Here is a 24,502-nt window from a genome sequence, read left to right on the forward strand (position 1 = left end):
AAGTGTTTTTACATTAAGGAACCACTCACCCATTCACACACACATTCATACACCAGACAACATTCATCTGTGGCAGCTGGAATTGCACCTCTAACCTGCAATTTCAAGTTTATGTCAAGAGCAGGATTCGAACCACCAATCTTCAGATCAGTGGACAAACACTCAACAAACACCAACTAGCCATTTACCATTTAGTTTATGGGCTATGCATGTTTCTCTAGCAAATACACCAGATTTGCTAAATAGAAGTGAACTAAGGAGCTATTCATTCTGGTCACTTATGCAGATAGAGAAATGATCTTGTCTTGTTAGTATCAACTTCACAACAACTTTACGCTTCTGATTTCTGGGGTTATCAGATTATTGGAATTTCATGTTACAATGTTGAGAACCAGAGAAATTTACAGTTGGTTGGTAGTTTTGGAAGCATTTCTAGAACCAAAAATGATGGTTGCAAAAAAAATAATTAAAAATCCATCTGCACAACTTTTCTACTGGATGGCCTGCTACTTACTTGTGTCCATTGGGATGATATTACTTTGTCTGGAATGTTCCATGATATGACATTAAACAGATCTGTCTAGCATTTATTCATTACAGGTGTTTCTATTGCTCAAAAACACAATCATTCCTTCTGTGAATAGGAACGACTCAGATCTGAACTGTAATGTAGCTTAGTGCTGTAAACTGCCCGTCTCCCTCGTGACAGACAGGTCTAATTCTAGACAAAGCAATAGCATTTCTTGGACCCTCCACCAGGAAAAATTACACAATGCACCTTTAAAGGCACACAACTGAAAGTGCTTCATGTCTACTTTGTCAATTACCAATCACCACCTGCAGTACACTGAAACCTTAGACCACCATATCTTAGCCAGGAGCGTTCCACAGAGACAGCACAAATCCTTTATAATGTATTTGGATAGGTTTTTTTGCATGCTGCAGAGTTTTATGGCATGAGAAAGTCTTATCATTGGCAGGCTACACAAAAAAAAAATACTGGATCAGCTCTCAATTTAATGGCTCATTTGGGATTTCTAAGTTGAAATATTTCCTGTTGCACTGGATAAAACAAAGGAGTTCGTAAGTTCTGTTTTTCTAGTTAGTTTTCCATTGACACGTGAATATATCAGGGGAAGAAGGTTAGGCAAATCATTGGCTTTAGGGTGCCAAATTTATTTTATGAGCTTCTTTGTTGTTTGTGTTGTTTGCGATTAGCTGGACATAACTTTTCAGACAGTTTGTTAATCCAAGTAATAGTTAAGTAGCAAGTTAAAGGTGCATTATATAACTTTTCTGGTCGAGAGTCCATCAAATGCTTTTGTTCATGAAAATGTTATTGCTTTTTATCTTCATGGGGACCAAACCAGACCAAGTTACAGGTCAGATCTGTGGAAAGACAACACCAATCATAGTCAGAATCTTTGTTTTTCTAGGTATTTTTGACCTATAAAGCCACCTGTACTTGAATAAATGTAAAGTAGACCTGTTTAATGTCACACTGTGAAACATTCCAGACAGAGCGGCAACATACCCATAGAAACAAGCAGGTGACAGAACACCAACCAAAAGTTACATAGTGCACATTTAAAAGCAGTGTCTTTTCTGATGTTTTTTAGAATCACATTTGATGCAATTTAAACTGTAACTAACTATATAAAATATATTTGATGCAATTTAAGCTTGTGTACACCAAAAGGTTTTGGTCGCAATATTAAATGCAAGTGAAACAAGCTATATATTTTGCCTTTTAATATGACTTTCCCAAATTTTCCCTTCATATAACGACTAAACTAATGCAAAAAATACTCTTCTCTTCTGCATAAAATTTCCTATTTGTGCAATAGACGAAACTGAACATACTTTGTCCATTACCTCATGTAACGCCTTTATAGATAAGTATTTGTCTTGTCTGAATGGGCTGCTGTGTTGGCTGTAGAATGGCTGGAGGTGATACTGATGTTAAAGAGATCAGCTGATTCTCTGCTGATGTCTGGCCTTCAAATCTTCAAACAGAATATGTGCCGTAATCTCCAGTATCACACTGTTTGAAAGTCTATATCATCATTGTTCTCTGTCTTTTTGTTGAAATTCAATAGTTCTGCTTTGTGATATAGATACAGTGGGGTCAGGTTTGAGGACAGTCAGATATGTAAGAGGAGTTTAAAGGGGTAAAAAGGTCACATTGGTTTGCATTGATTTGCCCAAAACAGTCCCAAAGGTTTACGTAAACAAAAGCTGATAAAATACCCAGAATTACATGCTCAGGATAATAGATTAGTTCTTATTTACAAATTAAGAAACATAAACTGTGGATTACGAGCATAGTCAGTGTTGAACTTTTTTTATATTATAATTGTAAATCGAAAATACAGTAGTCAGTACAAGGTAGGTACAAGTTGCTTTTGTTATAACACAATTTTAACACTAGATGGAGTCAAGAGCATTGGCATTTGCTCATCTTACATGACCCTTAGTCCAAAAAAATGCTAATTTATTTGCTATAACATCATAGGTTAATCTAAAATAATATAGTGAAGTAATTAGTCTGGTTTGGTTATGGTCATCTATCTTGGCAGAGAAGAATAGAAAACACAATTGAAAGGGTGAGACGAGGATAAGGCCCCTAAGACAATATTATTTTGCAGTATTTACTTACTTCAGAAAACACGTGTCTAATTTGGATAGATATTGTCTGCTGATAGAGCTAATAAAAACAAAGGCAAGCGTCATCATTTGTCCAGTCTGTGGTTTGTGGGGCTCTTGTGGTTGCTCTGTTTGATTATATTTGCAATTCTATCGGTCAAAAGCATTCGTCTTGTGTGGACTTATCCCATGCTCTCCACAACCTCCCCTGTCTCTCCCTCGCTAACAGATTGGTACCATGGGAGTCGAGACAGGAAGTTAAAATGAGCGTCTAACCTTTGACCTTTAGGTAAACACAGAAGGTTAACAACCATCCCCGGGACAGATAGGACAAGTCTTCTGATAAGTAAGGTCAAGGGACTTGAGGGGACAAAATAGAGGAGAGGGAGATTGTGGGGAGAGGTCATATAAAAGTCAGATCCTCGGAATCGTTTACCTGACCAGTCAGAACCACATGCTTTGACAAAACTTTACAAAGACGAGTGGATCTGGAGCCATGTCCTGTTTACCTGATTTCAAAGGGCATGATTGGTGTAAAAAAAACAAACATGGTTGCTTACAGGTAAAAAAGGAGACAAAAAAACAACATAAAGAACCAAGAAGACGCAGATTTTTACAAAATCAACAAGCTATTATTTATCTCAGGTAAAAGAAGCTATATATTTTGCTTGTTTCTATGGATCACAAGTCATTGCTCTTCCTGGAATGTTCCACAGTACGACATTAAACAGCTCTACTTTACATTCATTACATTACAGGTGGTTTTATTGCTCAAAAATACCCAGGGAAACAGGGATTCTGCCTATGAACTGTGTTGCCTCTCCACAGATCAGACCTATAACTTGGTCTGGTTTGGTCTCCACGAAGATAGAAAGCCATAACATTCCAGACAAAGCAATAAAATGTGCATGGAGATACACATTTGACAGATCCTATACCAGAGTAGTTGCACAATGCACCTTTAAGAAACATATGCTACAAATCAACAGCTGTCGTTGGATCATCTCAAGTTGAATTTCGGATTTCCACCCTCTATTGTCCAGTTCCAGTCCCTTCTGGATTCAAATAAAATATCGAAGAGACTGGCTGGTAGGAAACGCAATCATATAGAGAGGCCTTGGAGGGGCTATTTAACTTAACATTCACACTTCTCCAGCTTGGGGGTTATCTGATTGCCTTAAACAGGCACAGCTCAAGTGTTGCCGGCCCACTCAGATAGCACAAATTGAAAGAGACCCCAGAGACTTGACTCGCTTCAGTGCAGCCTCCACCTCGGTCTCGCCCTGATAAGGAGGGAGCACACTTTGGGAAATTAAACACAGACTTAGTAAGTATGTGCGATGAAATTTCAATGGGGTTTTAAGAATGCAGAGACAGTGGTTATGACACAGCTTTGACTCAAAATTGTGTCCAGTTTTAAAGTTTGCAGTTTAAAAGTGTTAATGAGTAGTTAGCATGGTCGGCCATTTCGGAAAATTATGGGTAGCACCAACATACCAAGACCCAGAAGCATACAGTCAATAAAGTAAAAAATGTTGGTTGGGGAAGAAGATGCATTGGAAGTCACAGTCTTGGGACACTTGCAGTAAAATTTGGCTAACTATCCACTTTTGAAATCAACTGTCTTAAATGGATTGAACTGTTGATGTAAGATAACACACAATGTAAACAATTAGCACAACGTTAAAGGTCCTATGTTATGTTAAATGGACTCTTGGGAGCTTTAGGCCATATTATAATGTTGTTACCTCCTCAAAAACATACTTGCAGTTGTGTTATGTTTCATTTACACATGTTTGAGTAATCTCCAATACTCAAAATGCTCTTTTCCACCTTGTGATGTCATGTAGTGGTAGTTTTCATTTTAACAGCTACCCTTTACCTTTAGTTCAGTAGAGATTGTCACTTCCAGAAATTAAATAAGCCAAATGATTCTAGTGAAGGTGTATGGAGTTTAAAAACACAGTAGAGCACTTCCTGTATTACCACATGACATCACAAGGTGGAACAAAGTATTTTCTGCTTGAGAGAAGAATTCAGCTTAAATATGCAAGTTAAACATGTGCAAATGAAACAAAACACAACTCCAGGTATGTTTTTGATGAGGAAACATTTTAACATAGATCAGAAAATAGTGCAATACGGGCCCTTTAAACACAGTCTATGATTTAAAACTTTCTAGACTCACAAACTTATGACTTATTTTAACATTTCAATTTAATAAAACAAGATTTATTAATTCTAAAAGAACTGTAACTTCAGTGTCCAAGCCCAACAGGTGGGAATAACTAACACGTCATATCTAAGCAAACCCCAATGTTACCATATGGGACTGACTTTGATTAGAATGAAGTTTTACTAATCTGGAGGAACCTTGGAGAAACATACTGAATCAGATGGTCAGCTGCTGTTTGCTATGGGCAAACCCAAACCATATGCCCTATGTGTACACAGCAAATGCCTGTGACGTTATTGGCCTCAGTGGTCTTTAAAGGTGCAATACGTAACTTTTCTTATTGAAGACAAATAATCAATAATAATAATAATAATATATATATATATATATATATATATATATATATATATATATATATATATATATATATATATATATGTATGTATATATATGTATAGTGCTTTTCTAAACACTCAGAGACCTGTACAAAGAATACAATTAATCAGAGTACATTTAAAAAATAAAAAAAAGATAATCAGATAAAATAGACATAATTATAAAAGCAGATTAAACATTAGTAGTAGTTGTAGTTGTAGTAGTAGTAGTAAGAAAGTAAACCATCAACCATATTAACCAGCTTCTTTTCTCCAAGGAGATGTTATTGCTTTGGAATGTCCCATAGTGTGGCATTAAACTTGTATGTCTTGTATCTTGTATTTTTCTCCTGTTACTTTCTTTTAATTGCTAAGAATACCGTGCTTCATAGATCTGACCTGTAACTTGGCCAAGTGACGTCACCCTGCTTGACTCCATGGACACAGATAAGTGCCATGTCATACTGTGGAACGATACAGCAAAGCATAACATCCCCATAGAAACAAGCAGCTGGCAAACGCTCCACCAGAAAAAGTTACACGACGCGCCTTTAATCACAATTTACGTCAGCATTATTGTTCTAACCAAAATAGAAAAAAGAGGAGGATGTTTGATTTGATAGTGAGATAATAATAAATTAATTGAGGTTTGCCAAATGAGACAGCTGCACCGGAAAGCAAGTCTCTCTCATCCTGTCTGGACAACACTGTAACAGCATCAGCTACACTTTGGGAATGGCTATCCAAAAACATGCACTTTATTTAGGATGACTATTCCGGTTACTACTACTTAATAAGTAGTGTGATTGAGCGTTTGGGGTAAATAGTTTTTTTTATTTTTTTATTAGGGATTCTAACTAGTACTGAACCAGTTGCTGTCAATACATAAAAAAAAAAAAAAAACACAAGTTGTATTTAAAAGTGCATCGTGTAACATTTCTAGAGGAGTCCGCCACCTGCTTATCTCCATGGAAATCTTTGCTTTGTCTAGAATGTACCACAGTAAATATTAAACCTATCTATCAGCAGTTTATGACACTTTGCTACATTACAGGTCAGATCTGTGAAGAGTCTCCCCTTTTTCACAGAGAGAATTTTTAAGCAATAGAAACACCCGTAATCAATAAATGCTAGATGGATATGCTTAATGTCATACCATGAAAAATCCCAGGCAAAGCAATGCCATCACCATGGAGACAAGAACGTGGTGGACCCTCCACCAGAAAAGTTGCACAGTGCACTTTTACATCAATAAATAAGATAGCTACTTAATTTTGTGTCAAAATAGACAGACACTAATATTTAAGATAGTTAGAAAAGTGCTGAAAAGTTAAACAGCATGCACACAACTATGAGACTCCATACAACTGCAACAAAGGTAGTTCAGAAAGTTTTAAAACTCACCAGTCTAAGATGACAAAAAGCTCTTGTATCCACACAGGCAGCCCCAGGCAAATGTCAAATATCCCTGCCCATTTTTCTCTCCAAATTCAAACAGAAACACGGCATTATGAGTAGCCCTTTTCACTGCTTGCTCTGTGCTGCTGTCCTCATGAGCCTGTGTGTACACTGAGAGTTTGGAAGAGGTGGTAACTTCCTTTCAAAGTTGGAGTTGAGTTTTTTTCCCCATTTGCTTCTACGAGCTCCAATCCACAAGGAGCAGGATAGGCGGTCATACTATCCCCCCCTTTCATATGGAAAAAAGAGGAAGAGCCTAAAAAGGGCAGGCTCTGGGAAAAGGGGAGGGAGGAGGGCGTGCGTGCGGTGAGGGGAACTTTCCTTCTGTTGTTAAGGCAACGAGCTGAAAGCAACCCCGGACTGAGGAGCCAAGTTAAGTTTTCCATGTAATGTTCCGGCATGATGGGAAAACATAGAAATAGCATTGGAACACAATACTGTAGTTTGTGAACTGCAGAAACTGAAATATGGCATATGCATTAGTCTGCTAAAAAAGATTTTGGCCATCAACTACGTCACTGTCATGGTAGAGTTCGTAAATACATAGCTTCGTATTTGCACATTAAATGAGCTGTTTTCTATTGTTTGTTTAAAGGCCCATATTACGCTGTTTCTTTGTCTATGTTATAATGTTGTTTCCTAATCAAAAACCTACCTGGAGTTGTGTTTTGTTGCATTCACACATGTTTAACACACAATTCCTGCATATTTAGGAGTTATTCTCTCAAACGGAAAACACTCCGTGCCAACTTATGATGTTATGTGGTAATACAGGAAGTGCACCACTCTGTGTTTTCCATACACCTTCACTAGAATCATTTGGATAATTTCAGCTTTTTCAGCTTTGGAGATGTAGCCAGACCAAAAATAAAGGGTTACTCAAACATGTGAATGAAACAAAACATAACTCCGGGTAGTTTTTTTTGAGATAACAACATTCTAACATGGCTTATAGCTTTGTGTAATATAGGGCCTTGAACAGTTGTCCATTGTCTGAATCCATAAAACCAAAACCTAATCAATGTTTTTCCCATTTCCTGAGAGTTTCTAGAAAATGGGTGTTTAACAAATGAGTAATAATACAAAAAGTTAAACTTGGTCTTGTCACAATGACTCACCCCACATATATTCAGCTCATGGGTTCATTTCTGCCCTGTTAACTTGCTGACTAAAATCTCATTTTAAAAGCTAGGTGGTTATGCCACAAGTAGAAGAAGTTACCAAACAGAATAATAATAATTTTCTTCATCAAAGCCCATAACAAACCTTTTTTGGACTTGCTGGCGGGACTATATCTAAGTGATATTTGACTGCTTTGATTTCTCAGTGTTTTTGTTTTCTTAGTGTTTTGGGTGTGGAGAGAAGGGTGGGGTGTTAGAGTTTTTTTTTTTTTTTTTTAATGTTTTTGTTATGTTTAAAAGTGCACTACTTAACTTTTTGGGAGAAGGTCTGTCGCCTGCTTGTTTCAGTGGATGCCATCCATCCCTCTGTTCCACATTAGTACATTAAACAGCTCAATTACAGATGGCTTTATAGCTCAAAAATATCTAGAAAAACAGGCATTCAGACTGTGGATGGGCTTGCGTCTCAAGAGATCTGACCTGTAACTTGGTCTGGTTTGGTTTGTATGAAGATAGAAAGGTTTAATGTCATACTTTGAAAAATCCAGACAAAACAATAACATCTCCACGGAGAAAAGCATTTGACGGATCCTTCACAAGAAAAGTTACACAATGCTCCTTTAAATGTCATACACTACACCTGACATTGCTGTTCTGCAGGGTATACCTTTAAATTTCAAAAAGGACAAAAAAAAAAGAGCTCTTAACATATCAACAGGTCCTACTCTCTGGTATCAATTCTCCAACAAGAATGCACCACAACCTTTGTCAACAAAATGCTTGTGCAGTCAGTTTGTTTACATCTCTTGACATTCTATAGACATTTGTGTTTACACTCATTTATTACTTTACACAACAAGTCACACTGTACCATTCTAGCTGCACTTTATTTGTATTCTAGTAGGGCTTGGTGTGGAGGGAGATAAACTAAGTGCGATGTACTGAAGCAATAAAATGTATTTATACAGTCTCTGGGTACATTCATCAACACAGTGCTGAAAGAGCATTCTAACTCGTAAAAGCAAGAACATGCAAATAACAGATTTATTATGTGCCATTAGCGTTCCCTAGCAAAAACACTTCCAAAAAAATAAAAAAAATAATAAAAAAAGAACTCACTGTCTTTTTTCTTCTTCTTTTCTAAATGTTATGAAATTGTCACGTTCTTGAGATGCGCAATATAAGCAGCTGTTATGGGGCTGTTATATGGATCTGGTGAAAGCGACCTTACACAAAACATGGTAAACATATAATCACCATAATACGTCAACTCCCACGCTGCAGGAGCTGACAAACTGATCACAACCAGCTGTAGGCCCACAACCAGTCCCTCTTGAGATGTTCTAATCTGTGACACAAATGAAGCAATACTCAGATATGCAATTGTGTCACCACGTCGCGTACATGTTATCTTCTGGGTTTAAATTTGATATTATGTTTATGTTTTTGAATCAGTGAAAATTATAGTGAGTTAGAGCAGAATTCTAAAATCACAACAGATGAGGCTTCATGCATATTTGCCTCACCAGCCAAGACCATACACACTTACTGCATTCGAACAAGATGGCAGGAAGCAGAGGGTTCTGGCTGGTCTGGCAAAATGTGCATAGGAGCTGAAATAAAGTAAAGTAATTAAGTAAATACACTGCATTTTTGTATTACAACATGGCTTCTTAAATTGTTTTTTACAATTTAATTTAAAACATGCACAACAAAGCAAAATAGGCAAAAATAGAAAAATGCTGCTACTCAAAAATGCAACTGTGTCACCACATCACATACGTGTATGGATTTTGTATTGAATTTGATATTATGTTTATGTTATTTTGAATGATTGATAATTAAAGACCTACACTGACAGCAGATGAAGTTGTATGCACATAGGAGTTAACATAAAGATAGCTCTAAGTAAATAGATTGGATTTTTGGAATACAGCATTAATGGCTTCTTACACTGACTTTACAATTCAATTTAAAACATGCACAATAGTACAATAACCAAAATCCTGCAATACTCAAATAAGAAATTGTGTCACCACGTCACATACATTATCTGGGCTTAAAGTTGATATTATGTTTTTGTTTTGTTTTTTTTTAATGAGTGAAAATTAAAGACTTGGTTAGTTAGTGCAGAAATCTAAATGTCAACAGATGAGGTTAGGTGAGTTTACTTGCCATTTGTAGTTAAAAAGCACATTGGAAAAGTGCAGTATGAGACAATTAAAAATCAACCACATAACCAAACAAAAGACAGTGATTACAGGAGACATATGACACTGTGAAATAAACAAGCTATAAAGATTAAGTAGCCAAAATATTGAGGTGCTACATCAAAGTTGTGGGAAGGAATTGTTACCACGGTGAGAAGTTTTATGTTTAAGGGAGAGATAGGAGCTGACATAAAGATAGTTAGAAGTAAATAGATTGTATTTTTGTATTAAGGCAAAAATGGCTTCTTACATTGACTTTACAATTCAGTTTAAAGGTGCACCGTGTAACATTTCTGGTGGAGATTCCATCAAAAACTGTTCTCCATGGAGATGTTATTGCTTTGTCTGGAATGTTTCACAGTATGGTTTAATAATAATATCTTCATGGAGACCAAACCAGACCGTGTTACAGGTCAGATCAGTGGAGAGGCAACCCCACTCACACTCAAAATTCCTGTTTTTGTATGTATGAGCTATAAAACCACATGTAAATGAATAAATGTAAGGCATAATAATAATGTCATATGGAACATTCCAGGCAGAGCAATGACATACCCATAGAGACAAACATAGGACAGATCCCAGCCAAAAAGTTACATAATGCACCTTTAAAACATGCAAAAAAAGCAAAATTCTCCATCTAAGGTGGAAAGATCGACAGCTAAAATGCAGTTTTTTACTTCAGCCTAAACCCTTTTGGTCATGATACAAATGGGGTTGTAGTCTATATTTTTGTATTGTTGCAAATGAGCAAATGAACTACTACTACATTTTGACAATATCATCTACCATAAATAATTTATTTTGCTAATTTAAAACGCAGTATAAATTTCACATTGCAAGACTGATATTGGCTAGGTCTCACTGGTGGAGTTTTGTGTAAAGACGGTTAAAATTAAAATCCAACATGGTACATATTTTTGATTAAACACTAAAAACTCTTCTGTACATTGAAAACTTTGTTACCATAGTGTCCACTGAATACTCAAACTGAAGTGCAAAATATAGAATGTAACCTTCATTTTATCAGAAATGTGCAAAGCTCACAGCAAATATTTACATACCCGCCTATTGGATTGTACTGCTATACTACACCAGTGCTGTACTTCAATGGAGCCTATTGTAAAAATATATGTGACCACCCAATTCTGTCTGGACCTAATTTAATTTAAAGCATACACTTGGGAGCTGTACCGGACATTTTCTGTTGTTGTTGCTCCTACTTCAATTTAGATGAAAAGGAAAGAAAATCTGTCAACTGTGAAATGTAAATATCATTTTAATTTAGCACAGCGTCACTCACACACTGAGACCAAAAAAGGATTCCTCATTCTCACATATTTTACTTGTTAACCTTAAAAACCTGCAAGCTACAATACTTTTGGCCACTTCACCAGTGTCTGGTTTCTTTCTTAACTAGTATATCCCTCAAGAAGGATCATTGCAAATTCAAGAAGGATCATTGTTACCCCTCCCTGGCCAATGGGTTGATGAATTACAGAATTAAGTTAAGACATTAAAATGTTATGTGACTGTGTTTATTGTCTGGGTTTAATTATGTTCTCAGTCACTTTAGTCACATTCCTCTTTTGGTCACATCATAGCTGGAAGATGTCTATTTCTAAGAGTTGGTCGAAGGGTGGATACATTTGATAAATTATAGGCCTAGAAACAAGAACGTACAATAGCTACTCACAAATAATTAATTAAAAGCACTGAAGAAATGCTTGCTATTTCACTGAACATTGATGTTGCAAGTAATATAATTATTAGTTTGTTTTATTTTTGCATGTGACATAAATCCTACATAAAACAAATGAAATGTTTTGGGCCCAATACCGACCCCTGTGGAGAAAAATGTCTAAGCATTTAAAGGCATTTAGATCTAGCTGCCCATATGTACAAACGGTTTTGAATTTTCCATATAACTTTTCAGCCATTTCAACACCACTCCTCTAATGCTTTATGTCCATTTTCATACACATCTAATAAGTAAGCATTGCACAGATGTGTTTAAATCAACAGAAATCCCTGGAACATTCATCCATACTAATATTACAAACATTTTTTCTAACCTCTCTTAACTAAAACCATACTGCCATAATGTTGCTTTTCTACTAATTTATAAATGAGAAAGAAAAAAACGAGCCTATAGTATAATCAATGACTTTTTTCTTCTAATTTTTTGCTGCTGCTCTTTGCTTGACTTTTTTACACCCACATTTTGACAAGTGCTGTTTGTACTGCCACCATTAGCAACACATCTGTTGGCAAAATAGTGGGAGCTGGTGTTAACTGTCACAATTCACAAAGTTTTTCACTTCTGGAAGTAATGAAGTAGCAATGACAAAAGACAAAAAGAAAGAAAAGTTAGCTTTTTAAAGTTTTTCTGTCTGATATTACAACTAGAAAAAACTTTATACTGTATGACTGAGAAATTGCTTCTGTGCTGTGCCAGTCCCACACTGCAGACTCAGTCCTTTTTACTTGGCCCATGTCATCAGAAGTATAATACTCCCTACAAGTCAGATTGGACTGGACTGGTCTTGATGGTTCATGTATCTGGGTCCTGAACTAATATTAAATTCCAGCCTTGTGTCTTTTCCAACTCTCGGGTTTATTCTACAACACACTGCACAGATGGCTAAATACTGTAAAGGTTTTATCATTTCAACATTTTTCCCATGTTGCTAAAAAAACTACTTTGCTCATACAGTCTGTACATGAAGTCCCAATACACTGAAGGAGTACGAGAGTGAATTTAACCAGAGTAAATCATGATAAGCTGAGGAGGAGGAGGCAGGGATCTACTTGATGAATGGGCAGGTCCTGGATACAGGTGGAAAAGATGAAACAGTAGTGAAGGTGTGTGTGGTGCAGGCAGAGGCAGAGGGAGAGAGGGGGAGGAGGTTTGGACAAGATACTGCTTGTCCAAAAAAGTACCAGGCTAAAACCATATGATATCCTCCAAAAAGCTCTTATGAACCTTCTTGAGCCCAGATTAATACATGTGGTATTCTTCATGGGAAAGCAGCTGCTCCCACTACACTCACTACCCAAAGGTTCCCAAATACTTAATCATGTCACTTTGGGAAATAGTACAACATTAAGTAAGCTAAGTAAGTAAGTGAGTAAGCTGTATACAAAAACACACCTATCTAGATGCACTGTGTAACATTTCCAGTGGAGGGTCTGTCACCTTCTTGCCTCCACGGAAATGTTATTTCTTTATCTAGAATGTTCCACAGTATAGATTAAACCTATCTATCATGACAGAGACAAGCAGGTTACAGCATTACACTACATTACAGTTCAGATCTGTGGAGAGTCACCCCTATAGACAGAATTAATTGTTAGATTTTTGACCAATACAAACACCCATAATGAATAAATGCTAGAAATGTGTAAAGTCATACCATGGAAGTTTCAAAGTAGTAGACCCTCCACCAGAAAAGTTGCACAGTGCACCTTGTTTTTGTTTACAGCCTGCTTATAAAGATGATTCCATATCTGTACTAGTGGTATCTTGAATATATGTACTATATGTCCAGTAGTGGAACCAAGTATTTGGCGAAAATACTTGGTAAAAATAAAAGTTTTATCTTCCTGTTGAAATTCCAGAGAAAAGAACACCTCCTATGGCTGACTCACCCTCTTGGTACAATGAAATGAATATCCCAAGAGCGTGCCCTCTGAGAATCATCTCACTTCTTAAATGAAAACCATACAGATATGAAACTGCAAACACATGTGGTGGAGGTCTTACGTCAAGCGACAATGCTAGCAACCTGGGAGATAGAAAATGCATGAAAACATGAAAAAAAACAACACAAGATTTTACTGTTGTAATCTCTGAAAATCCCAAAGCTCCAAAATGAGGATTAAGTCATCATGAGAAATGCAATATGTTCACATTCCCAAATAATATAATCTTTTTGGTCTCTTTTTTCATTTGGGTCCATCACATCTAAACTGTTCACATTCTGATTTGGCCGGTATTTAAAGTGCCTATGTTACATTATTTTCAGATCTATGATATAATGTTGTTTCCTCATCACAAACAAATCTGGAGTTGTGTTTTGTTTCACATACAAATCCTGCATATTTAGGTTGTGATGTAGAAGTGCTCTACTGTGTTTTTAAACGCAATACACCTTCATAAGAATGGCACATTTCAGCCTTGGATTTGCCAATCTATAGATAAAAGGTAGCTGTTAACTTCAAAACTACAGCTTCATGACATCACAATGTGAAACAGAGCATTTTGAGCTCTGAAGACTAAGACCAGGGGTCTCCACCCTTTTTCCTCCGATGAGTTACCTTTACAAAACAAAAACTCCAGAGAACTCCAGATTTTAGCATCCACAAGAAATTGAGAAGATTATAAGAAAGATGGCAAGGGTACACTTAGACGCCTGTAAAACATAAACCCTTGTCTATTTATTAGTACACAAAGTAGTGCTTCTTGGAAGGGGGTGGAGAACTACTGCTAGCTCCTGAGCTACTGGTTGGAGACTCCTGGTGTAGGCAGACTAATAATAAAGGTTTACTCAATCATGTGTAAAAAAAACAAAACTCAATTCCAGGTATATTTTTGGTGAGGTAACAACTTTATAACATGGCTTAAAGCTCAATTTTGTGAAATATAGGGCCATTAATACTGGATGTCACGCAATCGCTTTGAACCAACAGCTCTACAGTTGGTGGGTAAAAGCTTAACTGACTGTCACTCTATTCTTTAATCCACTTTGATGTTTATCCAGCTAAAGCTATCTTAAGGAAGAAGCTACAATGAAAGTGACTGTTCAAAGACAGGAACATCAAAATTGGATTGGAAGTAGGTGTGGGCGATAATGACAAAAAATAATTATAGCAATCCCACAAAAGGTGCTAAAATGTGCCAGTATTTCTTGTGTTTTTATTTTTAATCATGTCTTTTTGCAGTCTTTTAAAATGTGTTTTATTATTAATATAGTAGATCTTTAAATGTCCTGTATCATGCAAAATTGAACTTTAAGCCATGAATGTTGTTTCCTTTTAAAAAACACTGACGTTGTTTTTGTTTCATTCACACATGTTTGAGTAATGCATTATTATTAGTCTGTGTACATGTCCAAAGCTCAGTATGTTCTGTTCCACCTTGTGATGTCATAAAGTGTTGTTTTCAAGTTAACAGCTCCTTTTACCCTTAATTCAGCATGATTGATAATTCCAGGGCTGAAATGATCCAAATGCACAACTCCAGATATGCTTGTGATGAGGAAATAACATAGTAAAATAGACCAGAAAATAGCAAAATATGGGCCTTCTAAACTGTGAATATTTCCAAAACAAAAAATGCTATACTATACATTTTTCAGTACATCTCTTATGTCTAATTCACCTTTATAACTAAGCTCCTTTTATAGTAAGCATATCTTCCTTGGATTAATTACTCTAAATATTTACTGGCAGTCATTTTGCTCCTTGGCATCTATCCTCATCACAACACCTCTGAGTGAACCTGTGTATAGCTGTTAGTCTGTCTTGGTCTGTAGCTTCAGGTTGTGTCTTCTCCCAGTGCTTAGAAACACATGTCTGTGCGTTTGGCCCTGATGCCCTCTATAAAACTACATGCTCAAGGCATCTGCCAGTAGTAGCTCCTTTATGGGACAGATGGGACCCTGAGCTCCTGTGCACACTGCCTTGTTTTGTGATTACAGCTCTGATGGCTTTATGGCAGCGCTTTCCCTTCCCTCTGCATGCATTCAGAATAAATCATGAGTGCCTATGTTATACCGTATAGAAACATAAAGCGTGGTTGTGTAGGAGGAAGGTATGAACGAAAACATGCACTGACCTACTTGCTGTCTGAAGAAACTTTTCCAACATAGGTACAGTTGATTTATGAATATATATGTTTGCATGTACTAACACAGAATGTTACTGGATACGCTGGTTAAAACTGGGGTACCAAATTTATTTTTGTAAATTTGATAATTTGCTTGCCATACTGGGGAAGATTATAGTGAAAGGAAGAATATTTCCATAGAAACAGGTTTGTGCAGATGCAAGCTAAGTAAGGATGCATGTTTTCTATTTTTTTTTTTCAGTGAATAAAAAAATGTCTAAATACATACTGTGGCTTTAAGCTGTGCACATACCTGAAAATCCATGCATAAGAATATTTACAAAGTGCCAAAGCGCTTGTGACAACAAGGAGCTAGTTAGATAGATTTAAATACATGCTTTATCCACTCATCTTAAAAAAATAGTTGCAGCTTAGAACTGTCCAGAAATGCTAGCAAATATATTCAATTGTATTATAATCTTCTGGCTAGAAAACCCCACATGGAAAAGTCTTTATGAGGAGCTAATCAGTGCTTGGTTAGAGCCATGGGGATTCCTCTCTGTGCCGTCTGATCACATTACAGTTGGAAAGCCACAAAACCTAAATCCACACAGCAATCTGTAAGTCATGCCACTCAAGAGGATTGTAATATGCAAACTGGAGTTTGTGAACTGGCAAACGGTGTACATTTAGTTTAAAACTGAAAGCTAGAACGTGATCAAATGTTGGACCAGCAAAGTCAAATTCTGAATATAGTTTTATAGTGGTTTACTTCTTTCAAAAGTTATTTGACCTTCTATATAGCAGAAAAATGCACACTTAAAGGGGCCGTGAGCAAGGTCTGCCATTTGCTTGTCTGTATGGCGATGTTGATGCTTTGCTTGGCATGTTCTGCAATATGGCATTAACCAAATTGTTTAAACATAGTGTACTTTTAAAATATTGTTGGTAAAAGAAAAACAAGGTAGATCATTTATATAGGTACATTGTTTTAACTTTTTTACAGTGAGAATCTAACATCTGTCCAGTGACTACGGATGAAAATTTGTCTTGTGGTTAAATTGAGTGCATTTACAGAAACTTTCATCAATGTACTGGCCCTGTATAAATAATTAATAAATAAATAGATAGAATAGAAGGTAATAGGCATGATAGGCACAACAAAAATCAAATGTGAGTGTGAGATGACCCTTGCCTGTAGCTTATTATCTCACAGAGTGGTATGATAAAATTAAAATACTCAAGGGATACACTAAACTGGAAATTGTATCAGTATAATCTTAAGATATCTAATTTGTCATGACTGGGAAAACACAGGAAAACTTTCAAGCAGGCTCATCGGTTTTGAAAATATACTATAAATCAGTATGTTGGACTTAATTATTTGGAAACCTGTCAGGAGCTGGGTGTGACAGCTGACTTCCGGCCCACCCTTCCACACACAAAATAACTCACTGAGAAAAGTCTGTTAGGCTCCAATAGGAAGTTCACAGTCACAGGGGGACCACAGAGGGCCTATATCATCTGAACTAGAAGAATGGTCCAGTGTTGGAACTATCAGAGGACTCCAGAGAAACAGACATGACAGAGTGGAGGAGGACAGCCGAAAAGGGAGAGAGGTGAGATTATATAAACATTAGGGTCCTTGACAGTTTGACGTGGCTTTTCCTGCCTCCACTCACATACTTGGGCTTCTTTCTTACAGTGCAAATCTTATCAGCCAGTTGCCAGAAAACATAGGCATAAGCAAATTTGCAAAACTCTCCTTCCAAAATGATTATCTGGCATACAAAGTTAGCATAATTTACTGGGAGTGGGTTTAAACTGTTCAAAACCATGTGGGGAATCATTAAATTGAAGTGAAGAACAGATTTTGCAAGAAATAATTGCATCCCAAATAAGTGTTTTGCATAATACCACTTTGATACTAAGGAGTGCTGTAATTAAGTCGGTATGAGCTACATGGTATATGATTACAAAAAGGATGAAGAAAGTTAGCTACAGAATCCCAGTCTCTTGGAATGCGCTCAAATCCCAGGGTTTTTGTAAACAAAGAAAGCTTTCACTGGAGACAGCTGTTTTATGTTCAATGTTTGTGTCCATCTAGCACTTTTCAGACTATGCTGTATAGAGATTTAAATAAAGTAAACAATGTTATCTTGATTCATTTCTGTTTGTACTAGGACTCAACAGCACTCTTTATTTTCATATATTATCCACAGTTATATAAATTATCTATATCATGGAGTTCAGAATAATGAGTATAGGACAGTTGCCAATGGTCAGTGTCCTCAAAATCGTTCCTTATAACAGAAAGCTTAAAGAGGCACTGTGTAACTTTTCTGGTGGAAGGACATCTCCATGGAAATGCTGTTGCTGAAATGTCCCATAGAATGCCATTAAACATCAGTCTCCATGGAGTCAAGCAGGTGATGATACTCGGCCAAGTTACGGGTCAGATCTGTGGATAAGTGACCCTGCTCTCAGTAAGAATGCTTGTTTTTCAAGACAATAAAATCCCCTGTAATTGAACAAATGCAAGGAATACACGTTTAATGCAATACTGTGGAACATTTCAGGCAAAAGCAATAACTTCTCCATGGAAACAAGCAGGTGGCGGACCCTCCCCTCAAAAAGTTACACAGTGCACCTTTAAACTCATGAATATATCTTCATAGAGACAAGCAGGCAATGCAACTAGGCCAAGTTACAGGTCAGTTCTGTGGAAATGTGACCACAGCCACAGCAATAATTACTGTTTTTAAAGGTCTTTTGAGCAATAAAAACTCCTGTGATTTAATAAATGCAAGTGACACATTTAATGCCATACTGTGGAACATTCCAGGCAACACTAACATCTTTTTTACAGGTTTTTTTTTTTTTTTTAGAATTAAGGTAGTCAAAATATTCACCAGCTATTTCTGAATGCAAGCTTTTACATCGACATACACTTTTAGTAACCCTGAAAACAAAAATGTACATTGATTAAGAATCTAATCTTTATTCCGGTAACTCCTAACTGACTTTATGGTCTACTACATTAGAATTCCAGCCAGAACCTGTGTTTGCTTAAGATGCGTCCAGGTCCAGTGGTGCTTCATGATGCATAAAACAGCAAAGAAAAAAAAAAAAAAAGAGAGAAAAAACATGAGTCAGGTTCTGTCTATTGTCTTGGCATCTGAACAACATTAGCTCCAGTGCAGAGGGCCGCTAGAGAAAAGTGCTTGTTTGCAAATGTAACAATAGTGCTTTGTGTTGGTGGACTTTACATGGTCGCGTGCTACAGTGCTTTTATGGAAAGTCTGTGGCTAGTGAGCTTCCTCTGGCTGTCGAGGATGTACAAAGCCCTACACTGCATTCCCCTTTAGGCTCAGATTAGCTACAACACAACATGTCTATTAGCATCCAGTCACATTAGCTCACTGTCACTGTGCCCAGAGTGGAAAGATGCCCAGTGGAGAACACAACAGAACAGACTGCTGCTTGTGCTCAGACAAAGACAACAACAAGAGATATAAATATGCGAAATGACTTATAATATATTTAGAACAAAATAACTATAGACATTCTTAAATATGCAATTGCCAAAAGCGGGGTTTAACTTTAAAGGTGCACTATGTAGCCTTCTTGTTACTATGGATATATCATTGCTTGGCTTCAAATGTCATAATATAACATGAACAGTTATTCAATTACAGGTGTTTTTTTTTTTTTGGGTTCAAAAATACCTACAAAAACACGCATTCTGACTGTGAGTGGGGTTGCTCCTCCACAGATCTGACCTGTAACTTGGCCTGGTATGGTCACCATGATGATAAAACCTTTTAAGTAAAGTTTTTTTTTTTAAGCCAGACTGTGAAATATTTCAGAGAAAGCAATAACATCTCCATAGAGAAATGCTTGGAGAAAGGTGGACCAGAAAAGTTACACAATGCACCTTTATGCCCTCTACCTGATTTTCCCATGTATTTGAGCAAATTTGTCTTGCCTCAGTACAGATACACTGTATAAGCAGCTCTTGAGGTTGATATATATATGCTGTGTGCTGTCTGGATCTAATTAGAAAAGATTTTATTGTTTGATAATCAGGAAGTGCAAATTAGCATGTTAGATATTAGCTTTACCGTCACTGCAAAACTCTGCTCTTGTCCTTGAGAGCTGGGAAAATGCTTATAATGAGGATGCTTGGAATACTTAAGGTAAATGAGGAATAACTTTAGACCACTGCAAACAATCTAAATTAATTAGTTTTGTTTTTTTGTACTTTTAAGACACTAAAAATCTGATACAGCACCTTTAAGCTTGCTTTGGTATAGATTGTATTTATTTATTTGTTTACTTGTTAACAACCATTTATTTAAAGCTTATTCTGCAACATTTTGCAACTGCAACCTCTGCGATTTCTATTACACTGTCTGCCTCTACATAAATGTTCAAAAAGCTCAAATTACTTGTATTGGAACCAAAATAAATCCTTTTTCCATTACACGATCACACAAATATCAGCTATTACTAGAACATTTGTATCTCTACTTCAACCACTACTACAAAACTACTGCATTTGACACTATAATGATGATTAATTCAGTCACTGAGACCACTAATGCAGCTACAACTACAAGTACAGGGACAACCACTTGTACTATTGGGACATAGATGGTAGTTCAGTTATGGCAAGTATCACCACTCCTAGAAACACCCAAACTCCCAGTGTTTACACATTCAACATAATGACGGGCTTCTTTTTACAAGAAACTGTAAAAGATTCTAAGTATATGCCCCAAAATAAGATGAACAATGTTGCACTGTGTTTATGGTTTCCTTCATAAAATAGCTTAAAGCCAGTTGGCGGGGCCTAGCTGTGGAAAAACTAGTTTGTATTTTAGGACCGGGGAAAACATCACTGCTTCTCAAATTCTATCAGTTTCACTTTTTGGTTGGACTTACAGGCTAATGGAAATCTGCTATGCACATTTGATATGGTAAACAGTTAGCTTTGTGTTTGAGTGTCTTGTGAGCAGCCTGAGACATATTATCCTTGGCTCATAAAAACAGGGAACAAATTCACATACACATTCAAGATCTACCACTAATGCTTTAGCCTTTAAAGTGTGTACTGTACTTGGAACTTAGAAAATAATTAATTTTGATATTTTTGGTAACAGTATATATGATGCATTTTGTTGTACTGATCCTCCTTACATGTGAGTGCAGCAGCATCTCCACAAAACCTATTCCTTGGCTATAATTTTCCACAGAATGGCATAAAAAGTATATTCATGGAGAATGTTCCAAAGTATGATTCGACTTTCTGTTTCCATGGAGACATACACGTGATGTGCCATCCCTGCAGCGTTGCCTCAGGTCATTTGATCACATGTTTAGTAACCTTGCACATAGCCAGTGCCCTATAGAGTTAGTAAACAGCAGAATGTCATCATGAGAAGATATTTGTTTTGCAAAGACAGTAGCAATTGCCCTGCCACAGTGAGTTCTATATTACACAAAATTGAGCTTGCGAGCTTTAAGCCATGTTATAATACTACCTCTTCATAAACATACCTGGAGTTGTGTTTTGCTTCATTTACACATGTTTGCCTCCATCTCCAAAGCTCAAAATGCACTGTTCCACCTTGTGATGCCATGTGATGTAGTGGTAGTTTTCAAGTTAACAGTTACCTTTTACGTTTTGTTTAGTAAAAATAGACAATCCCAGGGCTGAAATTATCGAAATGATTCTAGTGAAGGTGTATGGAGTGAACAAACACAATGGAGTGCTTCTTTTCTGTTTGAGAGAAGAAATCAATTTAAATACGTAGGGCTGTGTGAATGAAACAAAACACAACATTATAACGGAGATCATAAAATAGTGTAATATGGGCCCTTCAAAGATGCTTGGGAGAGTACATTATAGTATAGCGTGCCAATATATATAAAGCATAGTGCCTCTTCACCAATGAACTCCAGTCTATAACCTACTACTTATCCATATGGCGGTAGATGTCAAGTTTCCATCCAGTAGCAGCACCGCTCGTTTTACACAGGGGACCAGTCAAACTCTGCACTCCTCCTCCTCCAGAGCAGCCTGTTCCAAAGATTACAGCTGTTTTTACACAGAGCAGAGAGCATAGTGTGGGCAGTGACCACAGCCACTAACACTTACACAGTATCAAATTTGAGGCTGACACTAAAAGCAGCCAGACTAGTCATTATGGTATGATAAAGGCATAACGCTGGAGCCAGTTTTGTACATGCCCGTCTCTCATGTTTTCTCACATAGACATAGGCCTGTCACGATAACAAATTTTCATGTTCAACATATTGCTGAAGAAAACAGATGATAAATTATAATACTGAAATTAATTTATGCTGGCAACAAATAAAAATACAGCAAAATCAATATGTGATGACTTAAAATATAATTAGAACATAATCATTATAATACATTTAAAATACGCAACTGCAAAAAGCGAGGTTGAATTTTAAAGGTACACTATGTAACTTTTCGGATGGGGGGGGTCTTCTTGTTTCTATAATTATGTCATTGCTCTACTTCAAATGTTCCACAATATGGCATTATACAGATCTACTGTGTAGTTTTATTGCTCAAAAATACCTACAAAAACAGACATTCTGACTGTGAGTGGGGTTGCCTCTCCACAGAGCTGACCAGTAACTTGGCCTGGTATGATCTCCATGATGACAAAAAGTTTTAAGGCCAGACTGAAACATTTCAGACAAAGCAATAGCATCTTCACAGCGAAAAGCAAAATATATATCCCAAAAAACTATTGGAAATATAATAATAGTAATATAGTAATATACACAAACTACAATAAAGAAATAGCAGAATAAGACACTTTAGTATTTAGGCAAAAGGTATGACATGGGCCCCCCTCTAAAATAGATTAATAGGAAGAGGGTCCGGTTGAGGGCCCCTATAACCCTGGTCCGGGACAACAGACCACTTTGTCCCCCCTGTCTACTGCCCTGTCTGTAATAGGTCATAACAATTATTTATTTGTATTAGTTACAGCTCAAATCTTGTCATAGTACAGAAAAAAATAATACATTGCTCCTCACTAATACAAGAAAAAACTCCCCACAATAAATATTGAGCCCCAAAAATGATTGTTCCATTGTGCTTACATAGACAGAGATACAGAGGGAACAAAGGAGCAGCTGGGAACAGTCCCATAATATGACAGTGTGTGCATTGTCTGCTACTTCATAGTATTCAAACAAGTCTGTAGTCCCAGTCAGACAGAGCTAAACCAGCTGCTACCCCTGACTGGCCTTAAAACAAGAAAATGTGCTTCCTCAAGCTCACAAGCTCCATGTTAAAACAACAAGGAAAACAGATAGCTATAGCCTATCTGTCTAAAACGTAATGTCATAAGTTCAGCAGTCAGAGTTTGAGTTATTAAAAGCCCTGTACCCCAAATATATTGTGAAAGCAGCTCTTGAAGCCAAAATAAATCCACTCTGTGCTGTCTGCATCTGATTAAAGCATTTAAGCATTTAATTTAGCCAGGTTATTATTATATAGGTAGTGCACGTTAGCATGCTAGTTGTTATTAGCTTTGACATCACAGCAAAACTCCACTCTGGTTTCTGGGAGTTGGGAATAGCGATAATAAATTCATTACAGTGATTAATTAACATACTCAGAATGCTTAAAGGTGTACTATGTAACTTTTTGTTTGGGGTCATCTACTTGTCACTGCTCTGCTTAGAATGTTCCACAGTATGACATTAAACAACTCTACCTTACATATATTCAGTTACAAGTTGTTTTATATCTCAAGAATACCTAGAAAAACTGGCATGCTGGGGGTCGCCTCGCCACAGATCTGACCTGTAACTTGGTCTGGTTTAGTCTCCATGAAGATAGAAAGGTTTAATATCATACTGTAAAACATTGCAGACAAAGCAAGTATGTCTCTATAGAGAAAAGTATTTGCCGAACGCTGAGAAATGAGTTTAGACCTCTGCAAACCTTTTAAAAATAACTAGTTTGAGTTTTCATGCGGTAAAAACAGGGATAGTTTATCATTGAAAAAAAGCAGATGGTTAAACCAAAATGTTAGCACAAAAGTCTGGCCAATGAATAGTCATAATATACTTGCATATAACTTGATTTTTAACTTAACTTCCTCCTTCAATTCATTTTTGGCTTCTAGCTGGAGGAATGCTTATAAGAATTCTGAAGTGCACAGTTTGGTATCTGTGAAAATTGATTCTATTCAATTGAAATGTTCTAGCAGTGGCTCAGATAGCAATGAGTTCATTTGTAATCTTATTACATAATCAGCTTTTGTGCTTTTTCTCTGAGGTAACCAGACTTTTTGATACAACATTTGAGCCAATATTACCTTCAGTTGCTCTAAAGAGGAATGGAGATAGCTGTAGAAAAACCTATAAGCAAAGTAGTGAGTAGTGATTTATCTGTTTCCATATATACATTAAAGGTGCATTGTGTAACTTTTCTGGTGGATGGTCTGTCACCTGCTCCTCTCCACAGTAGATGTTATTGTTTTGAATACATACAGAAATAAGTGTAATGCCATACTGTGGAACATAACAGGAATTATGTCCACGGAGGCAAGTAGAAGCAAGACGAACCCTCCACCAGAAAATGTTACACAGTCCACCATTAATGGAATTAGCTAATGTAGTCCTTTTAT

General features: G+C 36.7%; 1 protein-coding gene across 2 annotated transcripts in view; it reads right to left on the reverse strand.

Moving 5' to 3' along the window:
* The window catches only part of eva1ba (eva-1 homolog Ba (C. elegans)), a 49,821-nt gene that overhangs the window by 18,993 nt on the left and 6,326 nt on the right, over positions 1-24,502 (reverse strand). Inside the window, exon 1 of one of the 2 annotated variants that reach the window (XM_020940381.2) lies at positions 6,601-6,820. The exons of the other annotated variant lie outside the window; for it this stretch is intronic. The gene's annotated coding sequence lies outside the window, so the exon portion shown is untranslated. Of the gene's footprint in view, positions 1-6,600; positions 6,821-24,502 lie in introns of those variants that run through there. 2 annotated transcript variants of the gene reach the window in all.

This window comes from Boleophthalmus pectinirostris, unplaced genomic scaffold (assembly GCF_026225935.1).
Source record: "Boleophthalmus pectinirostris isolate CB_2022bp ecotype Guang Dong unplaced genomic scaffold, ASM2622593v1 HiC_scaffold_6, whole genome shotgun sequence".
NCBI classification, from domain to species: domain Eukaryota; kingdom Metazoa; phylum Chordata; class Actinopteri; order Gobiiformes; family Gobiidae; genus Boleophthalmus; species Boleophthalmus pectinirostris.